General features: G+C 43.3%; 1 pseudogene across 1 annotated transcript in view; it reads left to right on the top strand.

Annotated features, from left to right (window-relative positions):
* The window catches only part of LOC104002630 (5E5 antigen-like), a 205,436-nt pseudogene that overhangs the window by 76,974 nt on the left and 110,221 nt on the right, over positions 1-18,241 (top strand). The window contains exons 3-5 of the transcript XR_010152346.1: positions 12,671-12,815; positions 14,190-14,891; positions 15,008-17,284. The product of XR_010152346.1 is annotated as a 5E5 antigen-like (transcript). The remainder of the gene's footprint in view (positions 1-12,670; positions 12,816-14,189; positions 14,892-15,007; positions 17,285-18,241) is intronic.

Genomic DNA, 18,241 nt, shown 5'->3' with positions numbered 1-18,241 from the left:
ATCCTGTTGACGCCACTGAAGGCTGTTAGGACTATTAATTTTGTTGTTCATTTAGGCATGCGTGGTTGCCACAGCAACAACAATCTCATAGTTCCTTCAAGCCCTCAGTGCAGTGAGCATCTGTTGAGAATCCTACAAAGGTGTCGTAGTTCCTCTCCTTCCTGTCATAGATTGAACCCCTTGCTTGCTTTCCTTATAAGCTACATATTTATCAAGAATCCCTAGAGAGACAGAGAGAAGAGATTCTTTGCTAGAGCCAGTCAAATGAGAAATCTAAATGAAAATGAAGGCTTTTGTTTCCCGTGGGCTGCTGCAGAAGGCCTCAGAATAAGTGGTTTAGAAGTCAGACGATTATTAAAGATCTTGATTAGCTGAAATATGAATAAGTCCTTGGCAAAATTCACAGCCAATCTTTTATGCAGGGTGGCCAGGACACTGAGTATCCTGTGTAAAGCCAAAATTGTAAATTCTAGCCCAAACTCCCAGTGGTATACAGTAATAAGGTGCAATCTCTTGCCAATTATTTCTCATAATCCAAGACCTTCTCCTTAAGAACCACGTAGATTTCAGAATACATGTTTCTTAAATGGACTCATTTCCTCTGTGTGTGTGTGTGTGTGTGTGTCTCTCTCTCTCTCTCTTTCTTAACGAGCAGTTGGTACAGAAAGCTTATGTTTTCCAAAGCATTTGTTGGTACTGATAGACAATCATCTTTGAAGACACTACTCAGTATGGGTCTTTGTCTTTGATTCTGTCCTAATTTATCTCATTTGCAAGTTATATAGTCAGAACTAGAGGAGAGTTACAATTTCTAGATAAATTGCATACTAACTAAGTGAAAGGAGCCGAGACTGGGCAGGCTGTCTTTATAGCTATTGAGAGGAGGTATCTTAAGTCCTTGTAGAATCCTTATTTGAAATTTACATGTAAATGTTAGGGCACCTGACTGAGCAAGTTTATCAAAACATCATTACAGTTTCCTCCTCCTTCTGTCATTATTCTGATCAAGATGATCAAGAACAGATTTCTGTATTCATTTCTGCAGAGAAGCTTACTCATTCCTCTTCAAAATTCTTTTATCTAATGATACCTATTGTTCAATCATAAGTAATATTTAACTGTAAAATCTTTTACTTGGAGTAAATTATCTTTGGGGTGAATTCAACTAAAGATTCTGTGTTGATTAAGTAATTGTCATTTTTCCTGTTTTGGGTTTGGAGAAGAAATTTCTAGGTTATATACTGTTTTTAGGCAAGAAGTCTGAGCCTGGGTTACTCTGGCTTTCACAAGACATTAGTGTGTCCTGAGGGCTTCTTTTTTGCAACTCTTTGTGGGGATTCCTGGGATCGATTTTTGTAAGACTCTTCCATCCCAACCAGCCTTTTTGGTATCTTTTACTTTTTCTTTCCGAGTTCTTCTCTTCATTTTATTTATTTACTTCTCTAGGATCATAAGATCATAGTACTTCTGAGCTGGAAAACACCTCCCAACTTCTCTTGTACATTTCTATCCTCACAACTTGCAATGTTCAACTGTGCTCATGTTGTCTACTTTTAAAAACTCATATACATAGATATGTTAATAGCCAAGCACAAACCAAACATTTTATTATATCCAATTTATTATACCAATGTGGTTTTAATGAAATAGCTTTAATACAAATGAGAAATTTTTTTTCTAGTTCTAACTCTGATTTTAATTCATAGACTGACCCTGGACAAATCTCTCTAATTTTGCTTGGTCTCCATTTCTTTATCTGAAGATGACAATAGCCTTCTCTCATAACTTATTATCGAGTAAATGAGCTAATATATGTAAAGGCTCCTTGGAATATGTGAGGTACTATGTGTAAGCTATAGGGATACTCATTCATAATGTCTGTCTCTGGAGTCCACTTCAGCTTGGTGGCTTTAACTGTGACCTTATCCAAGGTGGCAAAACCCTATCAGAAATCTACAAAAATGTGCATTTTCCTTGACCAAACAATTTCACTACTAAAAATCTATACTACAGAAATATTCATATGTCTGCATACAGTACCAAATATTAACTGAAGCATTGCAATTGAAAACCTGGAAACTTAATTAAATAGAAACTTAATTTTCTATCAGTAGGAAGAAAGTTAAGTAAATATCCATATAGTGGAATACACTGCCATTATAAACAAATAAGGTTGATGTATTCTAAAATTACATGGAAATATCTTCAAGACATGTGTTATATGAAAAAGCAATTCATTAAACAGTACATAGTGTATGATCCCATTTATCCTAAAAAAAAATGCAAACCCCACACAGAAAGGAAACAAAGCCACACCTATATATGTGAATACATTTGTTTGTAAATTTGTGGTGTCCCTATGTCATTGAGCTTCCCTCTCTTATTGTATTATGTAGTGTGGAGAGTTGAGCTTAAGAATGAGTTCTGCAGTCACAGTGACTGGCTTCAAATCCTGGCATGAAACGTACTATGTGTGTAATTGTGGATAAATCACAATTCTTCCATGCTTCATTTTTCCCACCTTAGAATGGGTTTGGCAATTTCACCTAACGCGAAAATTTTAAATGCATAGAAAAAAATCCAAAATACTTTTGATTACCCTGAGAGACAGCAGGGTAGCTGGAAATGTGAAGTTCCTTTTAAAGTACTCAACTCTACACAATGCAGATAATACTGAATAAAGCTAACCTGCTTCTATAGGACAGCATGGGAAAGGTCCTAGAGGCTCAGAAAAAAATATAAATTTTGGTAAATGCAACCATGAACTGGAAGGATAGGGAGAAACAGCCATCATCTGGGTGTGTGAGCATCAAGAATATGACAAAGGCTTTCTGGCAGAACTATGGGAAAACCCATTTTCTGAAGAGGCAGAATCATGAAGGGGGCTTGTGTCCCCATCCCAGAGTGGTCCAGTGGTCTCATATGTGGCTTTCCTCTCAGCCTTATCTATCCAGTCCAGCTCATTTCCTCCTGTATTCTACTATCTCTACTGCGGAAACTCTCCCTGAGAAGGAGGCAAACCTTCCCTCCAGGGAGGTCAAGGAGGATTGCACCGCTTTGCTTCATGCAAACAGCTTCCCAGGGAGAGAGCTTTTGCTCTCCTGCTGTGTGAATAGATTGAGGAGTCCCCAAGGCTTGGCAGCAGGTCAGGCCCAGCCAAGCTTCCAGAACCAGAGAGAGGCATAGCTTTTTATCTGAACCTAATTTCTTCTCCAGAAGAGCACTGCCTCTTGTTCTTACTTGAATTTAATCTCCATGGATCACAATTTTGTTTGGTGGATCTATCTGTCAAAATTCACAATTCAAGGGCTCCTGGTCCTTGGCTGACTCACAGAGATCAGTCCCTTCTCTACAGATGAGGAGCTAGGGCTCCAGAGGGTCTAGTGACCAGCGAAGGTCAAGAGGCCACTTGGTGAAAGTGCTGGGCTAGAAACAGTCACTAGTCTTCATCCAAGGTTTTTTCCATCGTACTAACACATATTTATTAATAATAGAAAAATCTGCTCAAAAATAACTCACTCTCCTAGAAGAAAGATCTCAGATATTATAGGTAAAAGAAAGTATAGAGATCATGTCATATAGGCCTCTGAAAGAAGTTTTAAGTCCTCCCTCCCCTTATTTTACTTAAAATAATGTCTGTCTTGACATAGTTGTGAATCCAAGTTGTATTCTACTGGGTGAGCCTGTGTGCATGCCTCGGGGTGATGTCAGCTTGGCTCCCTAAAGATTTCAATGGGATGACTCCTCTTGGGTTTTATTCTGTAGTAAAAATAATCTGTGGTGGTTTTGGTTTTCCTTGTCTTATAAGCTAGAGGAGTCAGCCAGGAGGCCACTGCCTTCTGATTTTCTATGTGGTCATTATCCATACTCCATTCAGACCACATTTAAGGCCACTGGATCTCAAATGATCCCTCAGGGACTATTCATGTGGTCATCAGTTGGGAGGTGTGCAGGCAAGCAACACTAACCAAAATATTTCTTCAGAAAGCTCGCATACTTCCAATGTGAATTCACCTCTGAAAGACTGCCATATTTTCTGTTTTAAGGTTCCATGTCCTTTATGTCACTGAACTACTCCTTCTTATTCTACTATGTAGTGTAGAGAGTAGAGATGAAGACAATGGGTTCTGGAATTGGACTGACTTTAAATCCTAGCTCTGCATTTACTAATGGTGTGATTGTGGATAAATGACTTAATCTTTCTGTTTGTTTCCTATCTGTAAAATGATTTGAAAATCTTATCTAACACAGATGACGATGGGAGAACTAACTAGATATAGTACAGACACACAAGAGAGAGCACTTGGCATGTGGTAGTCACTCAATGAATGTTATGTCTTACCCTTGACATCTGCTCATGCAGCCCAGCATTGTGGAAAGAACATTAGATTGAGGGATCAGGAGACACAGGATCTGTTCTAGGATCTGACTTCCATGCAGCTTCATGAACTTAGGACAGTCACTTGATCCCAACTCATAGAATGCAAGACATGGAAGCAAGTATTTGTTCCAACCTCCTCATTTAACAAATGAAATTGGGTTTTGGAGAAAGGAAGAGACTCACCCAAAGTCCCCAGGGAGTCAATGGCCAGGCCAGGATCAGCCAGCACCACTCTCCTGACTTTTGTCCCATAGTTTTCCCATCATTCCTCTGGAGACAGAAGACCTTGCCAAGTGGTCCAAGCTTTGCTGAAGACCTAAGGACTTTGGGATTGATAGGTAAGTGGTTCCTAACATGCTGTCTTGGGGTTGTGGCCATCTGAGAAGCAGCAGCCAGTGCCTTCTACTATGTCATTGTTGGCATAACTATCAGAAGCAGAGCAGCACCTTTAAGATGCTACTGGGTGAGAGCCACTGCAGTAGCAGTTTACGGAGCACCCAGTAAACTCATTCCAGGCCAATAGGGCAAGGCTGGGTAAGCTCTAGAGCCCAATAGCTTAATAATTGGCTGTGTTTCTTCTTTCTCTTTCTTGGCTCCTGCCAGAGACACTTAGAGTGACATTATCTCTATCTTAGGCTATAGAAGTCTCCTTTTGAACTCTCATTACAGGCCATTGTCACTCCTTTCCTTTTCTCCTCTCACTCCCACACAGATTCCGAGATCACAGGCTGACCATATTATCCATTCTTGGGTACACGGCTTTGACCTGCAAGATCCCCTTTCTGTTCCACACTCTGGCCACAGCAGACACTCGGCAAAACTAGTCCTGTACTGATTATTCTAAATATATACCAGGCTTTTGGCTTGGGGACAGTGCATGTATTATGCCTCTCCATTGATTCTTGCTCAGTCCTCACAGATTGACTATTATTGTTTCTGCAGAGCCCATAATTGTCCCCCGACTTAGAAGTGGTCTCCTGTGCCTTAGAACTTAGAACAAGTGCTTGCCACAGGTCCGTAGAGGTCCTACCTCCCTTAACAAACTTCTTAACTTCTTAACAACCATGTACTCAACCTGGTTTTTTTTTTTTTTTTTGGAGACAGGGTCTTGCTCTGTCACCCAGGCTGGAGTGCAATGGCACGTTCACAGCTCACTGCAACCTTGACCTCGTGGGCTCAAGTGATCCTCCCACCTGAGCCTCCCTAGTAGCTCCTTCAGGCATGTACCACGATGCCTGGCTAATTTTTGTACTTTTTGTGGAGATGGGGTTCTGCCATGTTGCCCAGGCTGGTGTTGAACTCCTGGGCTCAAGTGATCCACCTGCCTTGGCCTCCCAAAGTGCTGGGATTACAGGTGTGAGCCACCACACCACTGGGCCTCTTTTTATCCCCCAAAGCATTTAACAGAGTTCCTTGCCCAGTGCAGAAACTCAGTTGGGCCTGCTTGAATAACTGTTGGCTGGTTGGTGGAGTTGGAGTAAGGGGCTCAAGACTTAATAAAAAGGTTATGTCTTCATAATCCAGAAATACTTTATCCCCAAGTGTCATTGTTAGTCCTTGGTAAATCAGTCAGCCACACATCTTTCTCCAGTTACAGATATTCTAAGGCTTCTTGAAGCCTAGTTGTTAATGCCTAGTTGTTTTGAGAATGCAACTTTTTAGAAATCTGGTGTGACACATTTTTGAAATTAAAGTCAATTAAAATTAATTTTACTCTTTTTTTTTTGGTGGCAGAAACTGACAGTCCAAGATGGACAAGCAAAACAATTTACAAACTTTAAAAAATTCAAATAAAAGTTTAAGGATGTTAAAGAAAAGTAGGAAGAGTAAAGGAGCCTGGAGTTTTCACTGATTGACTCACTCATTCACTCACCCAATCAGCAAACATACCCGTGCAGCTTGATTTCCTGCATTTCAGGAGGAAACGGTTGTTATTTAGTTTGTGCAAAATTCTGTATAGCCCTCTGCTAGAGCCTTATGCTTCTAAAATTCTGTTTGCTAAAATAGTGTTCAGAAGTAGCTTGCGTTCACAAACCAAACTCAATGTTTCCCTAAGATCAAATTCCCTGCGACAAATTTTATCCCCAAATTCGGGGAAAAAATGAGAAGAATGCAAAGATTAATCCTTGGAGGCCCTTAAATAAGCCTTTCTTTCCCTATTTTCTGTTTGCTTTTTAAGTTTTGTATTCAGAGAATAATAGGTGAACCCTTCTGTGGCTAATTAAAATACATGTAAATTGAAACCAATGTTCAGGCCAGTAATTAAAGTGAGGTACTCTCTGGGTAATATTTACTTTCTAGCTCCCAGATTGTGAGTTCAGTTCCTCTTCAAGCAGCACTTTTTTTTTCTTTCTTCCTTTTTTTTTTTAATCACAGAGATTAAAGCAGCCTGAATTTACAATAGCATCTTGTGAAAGGAGAGTGGAAAAAAGCTGCAGTGGTTTTAGTAAATAATGCACTTTGATGTCTCCAACTTGAAATCCATATTTTGAGAGCCCTGATGCATCTAAATAGTATTCGGAATAAAATTTTAAGTCCAAAAGCTGGTGCCATTTGCAGAAAAAAATGCCTGTGGCAAGTGAAGGTTAATATTCCTCTCACATCTCACCACTCTGTCTTACAATCAAGTGCTTCCATTCTTCTCTGTGAAGCTTGTATAGGGTACGTGCCACATGACCATGGCATGTCCACTCTTCTTTTGGCTGCTGACCACCAAGTTGTTTATAGCTGGTAAGCTTGGCTTGAGGTTTTGGGCCATTCCTTTATTTTGGGTAAGAAAAAGATAGGAGAAAAAGACTTCTTAGGAAGACCTTGTTTCTATAAAACAATGGAGCCATTTCAAGAGCCCCTCTTTTGACCATTGGAAAAGACAGTGAGATCTAGGTGTAGTTAAGGATTTATGTCTATAGGCTGGACTCTGTTGGTCCCTCCAGTTTGCATTCAGGTTCATCTGCTGTGGTACCACTTTGGAAATTTCATGGGCCTTTGACCGTATTCACAAGCTCCTGGGCAGCAAGAAGCTTTGAAATCCAATAAACGTCTAAATCCAAGAATAGATTTCAAAAATTACTTTTCTGCTAAAATCTCAGACAAAATTCCTTTTGTTCCTGCTGTGGAGGCCCTTAGGTCATACAGGGCATTTGTATCCAGCAGGGTCTCAGGAGCTCTTATTTCTTCTGCTATCACATTGTGTTTGTGATGTCATGAGTGGTTACCATGGAGGTAATTATCATGATGTGGGAGATGTGTGAATTCAGGTGTGGAGAAACTTAGCAGCGAGAGATGGGTTTTTGAGAAAAAGAGACAAATCTCCTTTCATTCCAACTTCCTTAGTAACAAAAGGGTGAAGCAGAAAAAAAAGGAATGTAAATACAATGACTGAAATTTAGCTTTTGAACAGCATGTCTTTTATTTTTTGCATGACATATTGGAAAGTCTTTTATTTATTTATTTTTTTAAATTACATTTTGATCACATATCTTGGAGTATGGTATTAAAAATAAATGTTATGTTCTTTCTTGGAGAAAAAGAAATGGCTTGTGATAGCAGAAGAGAATTCTGTATTATGAAGTCCAAGGAGAATAGGAAAATCTTTTGAGTGATATACCAGGAAGCTTAAAGGTGATATGTTTTCACCTAGCTGGAAAAAAAAAGCTGCTGCAATCTGCAAAACACTACAAAAATAAGAGGCAGCCAAGCTAACAATGCAGCCAGACTGGCTTGCTGCTGGCATTTGACAAGCTAGGGAAATGAGACTGCAAAAATCCACAGGGAATTCTTCTCCCCTTCATGTTAATGAAGTACTGTACATATCTTTCTTGGGACCAGGGGCGGTGGGGGTGAGGACCCGGGTGCTGCTGAGCAAGTATTTTAAGGAAATGATCCAGAATCCCCTGCCTCTGGCTTGGAATAATCAATGTCATTACTGCTTGTTTGGAAGCTTTGTCTTTTCTTGGAAAGGACCCAGGGCTGGCAAACTCAAGTAGTCAGCGTGGTGACTGGTGAGAGAGGGACCCTGCTGAGGCAAGTGCAGGGAGGCTGAGTGCCCTTGAGCATCAGATTCTGAGTGATAGACCTGGGTTCAAGTCACAGCTTTGCCCCTGTGGATTTTTTCTTTGACCTTCACCAAGGTCCTTAATTGCCCTGCTTTCTTATCCTGTTAATCAAAGGAGACTATTGTAACAATAAATATATTGGATATAAAACATATATTTTTATGCAGGCTACAAATGCAAGGGATTCGACCTTATTAGGGGTTCTGTGTCAGCACAAAGATATTTAGTTGTTTTCTTGTCACCTGGTATCTTTCATGACCTTCAGGGTGCAAGTGGGCACTTTCTTTGGTGAGAATTGATACTGGCAGCCAATGCTCTGTGGCACTACTTTGGTGAAAGGAGGATAATGACCCTAGGCAGGGGTCAGTTCCTGCAAGGTCAAGTGCAAACTCCTTAGCCTGGTGTTTGAGGCCTTCCCTAATTACTTCCCAACTAAGCTTCCCAATCTCATTTTCTTACTCCATCAAGTGTACCCTTTGCCTTGGTCAAATCTGATTTGTCACTGGATATGCCTCTGGCATTCCTTGTAGTTGTTTCTTCTGTTCTTACCCAATCAGTTCTAGCTAGTCTCTGTTCATCCATCCTATATCAATCCCTCCTTGTTATCAGCACCTGCTACTCCTGTCATATATGTGTTGTGCAGGTTGTGCACTGCACAAAGATGTCAGGTCAGTGTAGGGGGACATGGGCTTAAATCCAGAATCCAGCCAAGTCACATACCCTGCTGACTGAGGTGCCATGTCTGCCTAGAGGAAAGGCACCTTTTTCTAATTAGAAAAAGGCACTGGAGAGGGTAGGGGTGGCTCTGTGTGTATTGATAGAGTTAAATTTTCATCTATGTTTGTTCTATATTTTCTTGAAATTATATGCTCCTTGAGGACTGAGGCTTTGACTTTTTGTAGATATTGCACATGAAATACACATAACTTTGTTTTGACTTATAATGAGCACAGCGAGTTCTGAGTAAGAGATGGTACTGGAAGCTCCTTGAGGACCGAGCTTACCCATTTCTCTACCTGTCAATCCATCTCCCATAAATTCCCTGAGTGCTTGCTTATCTGTAGTAACAGTGGGGAAACATCAGTACCATTCTCTTTTTAAAATTCTTCAGTGCCCATCTTGGTTTCTATGTGCAAGTGAGATACTTTCCCCTCTGAGGACTCTGAGACTGGGTTTTAGATGAGGCTCTTGGGTCTGGGCCAGCATTTTCACCTCTTTCTGGAGGAACATTGCACTGGGGCTTTGTGGTGGGTCGGAAAAGTGGGCCTGTAACTTACTGCTCACAAAAGGGTCAGGATGTGCTCTGTGTGCTGAGGACATCAGAAGGAGAGCCATGTGTCTCTGTCCTCACGGTGTTCCTGGATCATAAGTGGGGAAAACGGACATGTAAGCGAGTGGCCATAAAACAATACAAGAGGCACTGTAGCAGCAGGAGCTCGTACAGGGGCCTGTGGGGTCACTGTGAGGCAGCAGAGTCCTGTCTCCCTGCATGGGGGCAGGCACAGGTGGAGTGACTGGAGAGAGAAGGTGGCTTTAAGTGGTGATATAAAGCAATCTGGTTCATGTCCATATCTTCCATTGCAGTCTGTGCGCAGATGACTCTCAAAATGCATGTCTCCATCCCAGACCCATCCATCACTGTTATTTCCACTTGGAAGCTTCAAAGGCTTCCTAGACCCATTCTGTCCCAAACAGATCTCAGGATCTTTTCACCCAAATCCAATCATCTTCCAGTGCTCCATCTTTCCAGATGGCACCACCCATCCATCTGCCTTGGTAAACTGGCTTGGTCAGTTCATTTGCTCCGTTTTCAGTTCCCAGTCCAAGTTGGCATCCATGTGTCTTGCTCAGAATGGAGGCAATATCTACCTCCTCGATGGACCTCCCACATCCACCCTGAGCCCTCCAGCCCCTTCTCACTGCAGCAGGAATGACCATTCTGAAATGCAAATCTGCTCACGTCACACGGTCCCCAAACTACCTCCCTCCCAATGCTTAAAACCCCTTAATGCCTTCTAATTTCTCTTAGGATAAAGACTCAAATCCTCAGCAGGGCATCTAAGGCCCCTCATGATCTGGCCCCTGGAGACCTTACCAGTGCCCCCAGCCCTGTCCCGAGTGGCGCCAGTCTGCTCACAGGCCCCCAGCCCAGGTAGCTCCCTCAACCTGGAATACTTTCTCCTGTTGCTGCCATCCTCCCCTCCCACCCCCGTTACCTAATTCATCCCTTCTCATTTTTCAGGTTTCAGCTCAAATATCACTTCTTCAGGGAAACCTCCCTGGATCCCCCTGACTGCTTCAGCCCTTCTGCCTAGTACATCTCAGAGCACATTTCCTTATCAAATATCATGGTTTGTAATCACACATTTATTTTTGTGGTTATCTGATTGATGTTTGTTTTCCCTGGAAGGTTGGGAGCTCCAGGATCCTGCTGGGTTTGCCTTTACTACATTTCCAGTGCCCAGTGCAGTGCCCCAATACACCTTAGACTCTCAAGTAAACATTCATTGAATGAATAGATACATGAGGGTTGTTCAGGAACAGAGAGCCACCCCTTGGGGCTGCCATGTTGGTTATGTGAGAGGAAGCAGCTAGAGGTGAGGTTGGGAACAAGCCTATGGCTGAGATGGTGCCCTCTATGTACAGGGGCACTGTGCAGCCTGCAACCCAAGGACATGACTAGCCAAGAGCTGTGTTTTAGAGCAGAAGCTCTGAGAGGAGTGTGGGGTGGAGGTGTGGAGGGTAACTCGTCTTGGGACCAGGGAGACACATTAGGAGGCATCTGATGCAGATGATGGGAATCAGGACGGTGAATGAGAATGGAGAAATGGGAACAAATGCATTTAGTATTCTCTATTTCTATCTTCCCCCTCCTGTAAGGGCAGCAAGGGATCAAGGAACTTTACATTATTTCAACATTTTTAACCTGCCTAACCTGACCCTCACCAATGGTCAGGGGAAAAATCAGAGGGGATTTGGAGTCAGTGGAGTAGTGGGCAGTGGCAGAGTCACAAATCTGTGGTTTTTCTCCTTTCTCAGGCAAAAGTGGCCTGTTGGAAGGTTGGGAGGTATCTGAGTCCATTTGGGTTGCTGTAACTAAGTATCTTGGACCAAGTGGCTTATGAATGATAGACACTTATTTCTCACAGTTCTGGAGGCTGGGAAGTCTGAGAGCAGGGTGCCAGCATGGTCAGGTTCTGGTGAGGACTCCTCTGGGTTGCAAGCAGCTGACTCTCATTGTATCCTCACCTGGCAGAAAGAGAGCAAGCTAGCTCTCTGACCTCTTCTTCTAAAGGCATTAATCTCATTCATGAAGGCTCCACCCTCATGACCTGAATACCTCCCAAAGAGGCCCTGCCTCCAAACACCATCACATTGGGGGTTAGATTTCAGCATATAAATTTGGAGGGGACACAGACATTCAGTGCATAACAGTAGGAGAGGGTGTTTTCAGGACCTGCTGCCCTGAGCTGATGGTGAGTTGGTGTGTGAGAGGGTGTGACATCCAGGGAAATTACTCTTGGGTTGGACATTTCTGGTCCTCCTAACCTGATCTGAGATGTCCATCATGGTGGCTTGCCTTCACTGAGATCCCTTGAGTGTCTTATAATAAAGAATATTTCAAAAGGCTGATAGTACCAAGGGCAAAGTGGGCTTGGGACCAGGGAGACACATCATGCATAAGGACGAGTATTTGCCTCACCCTAGGTTTGGAGCCACACCTATTTTGCTATTCTTTTTAATGCTTCCTATAGTCTGAATGACAAAGATAACACTAGAGTGATATAATGGTTGAATTGGATAGAATGCAAAACTTGATGCTACTAAATTTCAATTTTCAAGAATATGTGTTTTATATATCTAGCACCCTCTTCTAGAATGTGACCGATATAATAATACTGCTGTGTTAATAGTGTTTATGGCTAATGTAGCTTATGTCATTTGACATTTTAACTACAAGTCAGGCTGCTACATTTGGCTGTGCAAGTTGCGCATTGCCTAGGTCTGGTGAGCTCAGTTCATGTAGACTCCTGTGGGCATGGCACCCCCTGGAGTTGTGCAAGGTGGCAACCCTGCCCATGGAGTGTGCAAGGTGGGCATTAGCCTTATTTTGCTGGCTTAGAATGGTAAATGCCTCATTCAATGTCATATGACAATTAAATACTGGCATTGCTGCTAGGGCCTAGCTTTATGATCTAAGTCTATTTTTTTGTTTGTTTGTTTGTGTTTCTAGAGACAAGGTCTTTCTCTGCCACTCAAGCTGGAGTGCAGTGGCATGATCATAGCTCACTGCAGCATCAACCTCCTGGGCTCAAGCCATCTTCCAACCTCACAGCCACCTGGGTAGCTGGGACTATGGGTACCCACCCCATACCCGGGTAATTTTCATTGATTTATTTCTTGTATAGACGAGGTCTTACTATGTTGCCCAAGCTGGTCTTGAACTCGTGGTCTCAAGGGATCCTCCCACCTTGGCCTCCCATAATGCTGGGCTTTCAGGTGTGAGCCACCACACTTGGCCCTAAAAGCAGTCTTAATTTTTCTGTACCTCATTGCCTCCTGAATGATGGGTGAGTGAGTACGTGAGTGAATAGGGTAAAGATGAAGCCTCGTTTCAGGAGTCAGATATGCACACATGATACGATTTATTTTGCAGGCCCCTGAGCTCCACCGGCAGAACCAGCTGCCCTAATCCGCAGCCCTTTACCTGGACCTCACCCATTCTCAGATGACATGGCCTTGAGTGTCTCTGCACCTCCCTTCCTGAACCCCTTGCATCTTCCTGGTTACTCCTCCTTTGCCTGTCCTGTTTCCTCAGGGCCTTGCTTCCAGCTACTAACAGGTCTTCCTCTCCCACAAAGTGTGCATTAGTAAAGTAGTAAATTATAATTTCAATAGGGAAGTATGAAAGATAAAACAGCCTTTACCACACAAAGGAATTAGTCTATAAGGGTGGAATTCCTGGCTGGGTTGGAGAGTCATGAATCTATGAATTTATGTGGGAGAGCAGGAAAGAACCATATAAATCACATAATGCAGATGAGGAAATAGAGTTCCCAGAGAGTTAGTGGGATTGCTGGGTGCCAGAATCCACAGTTTTTCCATTATATTAGGTTAGTGCAAAAGTAATTGTGGTTTTTGCCAATACTTTCAATGGCAAAACCGCAATTACCCCTGCACCAACCTAATATCATATTTTCTTGATCCATTTTAATTTGGGGTCTTCCCTGACATCTTTTTCATCTTACCTGGCTGAGCGTGGCCCTGCATTTTGACCATGTGGTCCCCATCACTGGTTGGGGGAGCAGGAGGGCAGTATGAAGGGGGAGAGGCAGTTTGGCCAGCAGTGTCCTGGACTCTGGCGTGACCTGGGATCCGTGCTTTTAAATGCCATTATGAAATGCAATTCAGTGGAGAGCTCAGCCTCTTCCCATCAGACTAATGCAGCCGTGGTGGAGAGGCGGGGTAGTGGCTGGCTGCCTAGCAATTGCCTGGAGTCCGGCAGAGGGATTATGCCCGCTCAGGCAGCCTCATCACCGTAATAAAATGGGAGTTATGCTTATCGACTCATCAGGACTGCCCATTTAGACGATTACCCCATTTCCAATCCCATTTCTAGAGAAAAGAGGATTGCTGGACACTTCGTCCCACCCCCACCCCTGGCAGGGCTGTGTTCAGCCCTGGCTTCTGGAGGGGACGTGCTAGAGACAGGCACTCAGCAGACTGAGAGTTTTACCCTCTTTGTCTTCCAGAGCTGACAAGCCATAGCAGGACGGCTATCCCCTGAGAGATAGGAGAGGAGGAGAAACAGCCTGACAGGGGCCTGGAGCAGCTGGCTGGCGTCAGTAATTTCCTGCAGGAGACTCTGCTGGCCGAGCACACATCACCCTTCTGTTGCTCCTCTGTATTCTCCCTTGTGCTACTAAAATACGCTAATGTAACTCCTGGGCTGTGCTAAGCTAAATGCAGTTATTTAACCTCATTTCTATGGAACCCAGGTCTAAAGCAGCAACATCTATTTGGAACAAGATGGGGAGGAGGTAAGCCTCAAACATCCCTGAGCAGCAGGAATACACATTACAAAGTTTCTCTTTCCACCCAGAAGAGACTTCTGGGCCCTTGCTTGAGACCACTGACTTTTACTTAACACCTAGGTCTAGTTAGCTTGGTGAACTGTTTTCTGACACCTGAACAGATTGGAAGCAGGGAATCGAAGGTGAGGAAAGACTGCCACAAACAGGAGCCAAGAATTAAGAGCCAAACCAAGGAGGTGACATTCACGACGACAACTGTGGATGGAAATCCTGCCCAAAGGGGGATGTTGGATGAATGGCTCCTAAGTCCCCTTCCAACATTTCAGTTCATGGCTCTGAGTGTCCCTGGTTTGATTGTGATGGTAAAGGCAGATAAGAGGGCGAGGGAGACCTCTGTGGAGAGCTGGTGCCCAGCAGGAGGTATGGCCCTATGTTTTAGTGCCCAGGAGTACTTGCCTGCTTTTGCTGGAGTCCTCTGGGCTCAATATGTGCTCTTGACCCCCACTTCATTTTTTTTTTTTTTTTTTTTTTGCCAGCAAGAGTGAATTCATGCTCTTCTTCATGGAGGTGGATGTTTCTGGAAGGAGGTTTGTGATGTCCTTTGCAGGGACATGGATGGAGTTGGAAGCCCTTATCCTCAGCAAACTAATGCAGGAACAGAAAACCAAACACTGCATGTTCTTACTTATAAGTGGGAACTGAATGATGAGAACACATGGACACATAAGGGGAAATGACACACACTGGGGCCTGTCAGAGCTGAGGGGTTGTGGGGAGAGGGAGAGAATCAGGAATAATGGCTAATGTATGCTGTGCTTAATATCTAGGTGATGGGATGATCTGTGCAGCAAACCACCATGGCACACGTTTACCTATGTAACAAACCTGGACATCCTGCACATGTATCCTGGAACTTAAAATAAAAGTTGAAGAAAAAAAAAAAGAAAAAGTTTTGTGAAGTCTGGAGGTGTAATGGACAGACACAGGCTTAGGGTGAGGCAGGCCCATGTTCAGATCCTTGCTTCCTCACTAAGCTAGCAGGGAGACTGGCTATATCACTGAGCCTCAGTTTCCTCACCTGTACATCTGCTGTAGAAGTGGCACATCATATGCTGTCCTGGCTGTGACCTTTGGTAGCTCATCACTGCCCTTCTTACTGTTCTCAGGGTAAACCCCTTTCCAGGCAGAGTTGCCAAGACACCCAGTAAAATTTGAATTTTGGGATAAACACTGAATAATTTTTTAGTATAATGATGCTCCAAATATTGCATGGGATATACTTAACACTAAAAAAAAAAATCATTGTTTATCTGAAATTCAGATTTAACTGGGCAACCTGCATTTTTAAATAAACTTTTAATTTTAGAATCATTTTAGATTTACAGAAAAAAATATAAAGATCGTACAGAGTTACCACACACCCTGCACCCAGTTTTCCCTATAACTAATATCTTACGTCGAGCCAGTGCAGTGGCGCACATTTGTAATCCTAGCTGCTCAGGAGGCTGAGGTGGGAGTATCGTTTGAGCCCAGGAGCTCGAGGCTGCAGTGAGCCATGATTGCACCATTGCACTCCAGCCTGAGTGACGGAGTAAGACGCCATCTTTTAAAAAAAAATCTTATGCCAGTATGATACATTTGTCACAATTAATGAACTAAGATTGATATATTATCATTAACTAAAGTCTATACTTCATTAGATTTCCTTAGTTTTTCCCCAGTGTCCTTTTCTATTCCAGGATCCTGTCCAGGACACCATATCATATTTAGTTGTCAAGTCTCCTTAGTTCCTCTTGGCTGTGACAGTTTTTTAGACTTCCCTTGTTTTTGATGACCTTGACCGTTTTCAGGAGCACTGGTCTGGGGTTTTGTAGAATGCCCCTCAATACAGCCTGTCAGATGTTTTTCTCATGATTAGGCTGGGGTATTATTTTTTTGGGAGGAAGACCACAGAGGTCAAGAGCCATTGTCATCACATCTCGTTAAGGGTCTGTACTGTCCATATGACTTACCACTGTTGATGTTGACCTTGATCACCTGGCTAAGGTAGTGTTCATCAGGTTTAGCAACTGTATTTTCATTTGCTAAATCTGTAACTCGATTCCAGGCCTGTCAGTCTTTCATGACCAGACCTTTGCTTACTGCTGCTGCCATTTTTCTGCTCCAACCATAGTGAACTGCTAACAATTCCTCTAATGAACTATTCTCTGTCTCTCTTACTGCCAGGCCTTAGGGCTTGCTCTTTCCTTTGCCTGGAATGTTCCACTCCCCCACAGCCTCCCATCCACACCTCCCCTTCACCCGATTAACTTACTTTTCAGTTGGGCTTCAGTGTTCTGCTTAGGTCTCACTCCTTCCGGGAAGATTTCTTGCACCCTCCTCTGCCAAGACCAGGTTAGGTGTTGCTTCTCTGCCCTGGTCCTACTGTGTTGTGATATTTACCATCCTGTGGTTGTGAACTGTTTGCTTGTCTCCCTGACCCCAGTGCATCCCTGCACAGTGCCTTGTTGCAACTCAATAAATAATTGCTGAATAAATGAATGGTTACACCAGGCACTTCAGGTAAAGCCTTTAACACACTACCTGCCTTGTAAACAGTAGATGCTCAGTAAATGCTTGTCTTTTTCAATGTAGGAAAAATAATCTTCCCTAGATCTGAGCAACTGTAATAAGTTTGTGCTTGCCCGACACCCGCAACACATGCCCCTACCTGGAGAAGAGATTCTGGAACAGTGGTCTCCTAGGATTCCCTGAGAGCCACAGTTACCTGTATCAAAGTATCAAGGAGGCCACTTAATGACAGAGATATTAGGGTAAGTAGGCTACTTTCCGTCAGTTTGCAGATTAAAAAGGCATCTTTCTCCCAGTGGAGAAACTGAATTATGAACCCCTTCACCCAGATTTCCATAGTTGGACGCCCTGACCCATTGTTTTTTAGTGAAAGGGACAAAGGGACCCACCTCATTCTCTTTTTGCTGCCCATGTGCCACACACATGTAAATGACATGTGTACCTATTGTTGCTTGTCCTTGATGATGAGTACACTTGTACATTGATATATTTATTAGTGTTTTGCTTTTCACTAATCCAGCATAGTTGTGACCCCACCCCTGAGACCTAAAGGAAGGAGACACCTCATAGGGGGTCTCAGGAATCTCTGATGAACCTTAGGACTAATTATAATTCTTTCATTTATTATAACTTCATGCCAGGTATTTTATCTGCCTCACCTCTAATCCTCTCAATAACCTTGCATGTTTTTATTCATCCCGTATTACAAATGAGAAAGCTAAGGTTTGGGTGCTTAAGAAATTTTCCCCAAGTTTTTTTTGTGGTGGAGCCAGCTTGGAGCTAGGGCAATAGACTTCAGAGTCTCAGCTCCATCCTCTCCATGGTTCAGAAAGTTCTCTAGTTCTGTAAGAGACAGCCAACATCCCCCAAGGGCTTGTGCTCATTGGAATGGCTCTCGGGTCCACTCCTCCCTTTGTATCCCCAGGTCACCTCACTAGAGCAGACCTCCATCAGTCAGTGTTTACCCACCTTCCAGAGCCTCCTTCCTGGACTCTTGCCCCCGGATTCCCCACCCATAGCACTCTCACACTGCCATCGCCCAACTCAGGGTCCCAAGAATGCCCATTTTCAGCCTTATAAATCCTTTGCCTTGCTTCCAAGACCCTATGGTCTATTTCTTTTCCAAGCCTTCTCTCCGTGCATCAGATTCTTCATGAAACTTACACTGACTAGTCCCCCACCCATCTCCCTTTCCTTGG

Source organism: Pan troglodytes, chromosome 18, assembly GCF_028858775.2.
Source record: "Pan troglodytes isolate AG18354 chromosome 18, NHGRI_mPanTro3-v2.0_pri, whole genome shotgun sequence".
Lineage (NCBI taxonomy): Eukaryota > Metazoa > Chordata > Mammalia > Primates > Hominidae > Pan > Pan troglodytes.
The sequence above is the reverse complement of the archived record's forward strand: the minus strand, read 5'-3'. Positions and strand labels throughout refer to the sequence as shown.